Source organism: Belonocnema kinseyi, chromosome 6 (assembly GCF_010883055.1).
Source record: "Belonocnema kinseyi isolate 2016_QV_RU_SX_M_011 chromosome 6, B_treatae_v1, whole genome shotgun sequence".
NCBI lineage: Eukaryota > Metazoa > Arthropoda > Insecta > Hymenoptera > Cynipidae > Belonocnema > Belonocnema kinseyi.
The window spans coordinates 23,287,002-23,289,892 of record NC_046662.1 but is presented as its reverse complement, the minus strand read 5'-3'; positions in this window follow the sequence as shown (position 1 = coordinate 23,289,892).

Genomic DNA, 2,891 nt, shown 5'->3' with positions numbered 1-2,891 from the left:
AGACGAATTCGAAAATTCTTGGAGTCGATCTTCATTTGACATACTGTTCGAAAATTGATTCGATTCTCAGGGATCAAAAAGAGTTTAATTTTTAGACCAAGTAGCATCATCTAGAGATCCTCAAGGGAAAGTTGAGACACGAAATACTCCAAATATGATTGGCGCCGCTGTACCGGAACTAGTTAAACTTGTATGAGTTTTGATTGGCATGAGTTGGCGCTATTTTCATATCATAATTTTATTTTTAAGAGGGTTTAATACAGAATAGAGACAACACTGAAACAAGAATCTCATACATTATTAAAAAGGTTAGTTATTAAGGTTAGGGAAAAATAAAATTCACTTTGAAACACATATACTTTAAAATTGTCATGAACAAATGGCGGCTATTGGGGGGGATGTGTCTCAACTACGCGTACGTGTAGTCTCTCGTTTTGAGGGGAAAAATAATTTCTAATTTTTAAGTTTATTTGTTTTTAGGCTTACATACATACAATTTTCCTAAGAATCTTGAGAAAATTCTAAAAGATTTAAAAAAAATTCAGATGTGTTGAATCAAGATTTCAACAAGAAAGTTGATCTGTAACCAAATAGTTGATTTTTCAAACAAAAAAGTGTAATATTTGATATTTCAATTCAAAAAGATTTTTATTTAAAATTAAAAATAGCTGAATCCATTCGAAAAAGACAAGCTCGCAACAAAATAGTTCATTTATCAACCGAAAAAAAACTAATTTTAAACCAGCTGTAATTTTAATAAAAAATATCAAATATTTTTCAAAAGAGCTACATTTTTTTACTAAAGAGTTTCATTTCTTAATCAAAAATATGAATTTTACACGGAAAAGTTAATTTACAAACGAATAATAGAATTCTAAGGCATGAATTTTCTATCCAGAAGATTAATTTTCTGCAAACAATAACAAATTCGAACTAATATTATGAATATCCGATCAACAAAATGACTTTTTAAAAAGCGGTCTTACTTACAACTACTAGTAGTTGCTATTTCAAAACAAAAATATTTTCATTTAAAGCCTACCAAGAAAATTAATTCTCATTTTCAACAAAATAGTTTAATCCACAGCAAAAAAGACTTTAATTTTAAACTAAATATTTGCAATTGTAATAAGAAAAAATTTGCCCGCCTCATGAATATGTTCTTATCGCGCGTGGCTCACTTCGCTTGCAAGTTTGAGCGCCGCTACAGCTCGCGTCCGTTCACTCTCGCGCTTTGCGCCAGAGAATGAGTTACTTCGCGATTCGCGCTCTGATATTTATTCTTTGCATTTGGATATGCTTGAATGAAACTTTATAAAAAAGATTTTATTTAGATCACAGTATTTATGCGCGGCTCAATATTCTGAATTTTCTACTTATTTAGGTACATTTAAAGATTTAGTTTCTCAAAGCTCTGTAGGGTTTGAGATACACATTTTCATCGTGACACTCGCGCTGCGTGCTCAATTTTTGTCGGACATTTTTAAATGTACATTTTCTGAACCACCTTAAAATGAATAAAAATACTACAATACTTTTTTCAGGCATTTTTCTCTATCTTTGTTATGCTAAGAATATGAATTTGGGGTTTCATGTTAGATTTTATGGATAAAGCCAAATGTCCTACAAATCTTCTTTTAGATTTTCACGTATCACATGTCTTTTTGCGTCATTTGAATGTTGTGGCGTCAAGTTTCGGGCTATTCTAATACTTTCTCAATTATAAATGATGAGAATGTAAATAAGATGAAATTTCTGCAAAGACATGAATTTTTAAACCAAAAATACGAATTTTCAACAAAACTGTTGAATTTGCAACCGAATAAGATTTTTCAGTCCAGAATGAACAACATTTTCGGTCAGTTATAATTTGAAGGTTCCTCGAAAAAATTAAAAAAGATTTTTGAACATTTCATATACATGAAAAAAGTATCTAGAAAATTTCTGAGACTTTTGTATAGCATTTTACAAAAGTTAGGAAATATTTTATTAGTTTAATAGATATTTTGGATTTTTTTACTTTTTCTCAACGAAAAATCTAATGTTAGGTAGTTTTATCCGAAAAGGTTTTTATATTTAATCAATTCAACTAGTAGCATTTTTAATAAAAAAACATAAAATCTTTTCCAAAGGAAATGAATTGCTTTCAAGAAAATGTTATTTTAAACTGATCAATAGAAAAAATACATATATATTTAATTCGTTTTATACAGGAAAATAGGTACATTTAGAACAAAAGAGATGAATTTGGATAAGAAATTATGAATCTTCAACTAAACAAGAAAATTTTTAACTAAATTGTTGAATACTCAAGAAACAACAATATTTTTAGGCAAACCAATCGCAATTTTAAGTTGAAATAAATCAATTTCAATTTTAATGAAAAAATGATGAAATATCTACAACAATAAATTAATTTTCAAACCAAAAAGACAAACTTTAAACAAAAACCAATTTCAGACGAGAGGCAATGATTTGATGAAAAAATAATTTCTAATAATAAATATAAATATATAATAAATATATTTTTTTCAAGATGTATTGGCTTGAATGATACTAATAAGTAATTTTTGCTAGGTTTCTCAACAAAATTTTTAACGATTTGTAAAGATTTTAGTTATGCTGAAAAAGTATCTAAAAAATGTCTAACATTCTTTATTATTTTACAGAATTTTACCGAATTTAAGGAAAAGTTTTTATTCAGTTCGAAGTAGATTAAGCACTGTTTGACAATTAGAGAATATTCAAAAATATTCTATAAACTTCACGAAATATTTTAAAGTTTGAAAATTTTTTAATCTCTTCAAAACTTATAAAATTCCTAAGTATTCTAATACGAGTACTCTAATACGAGCGGTTTATAAATTCGAGTGTATGCCTGTCCTAACATA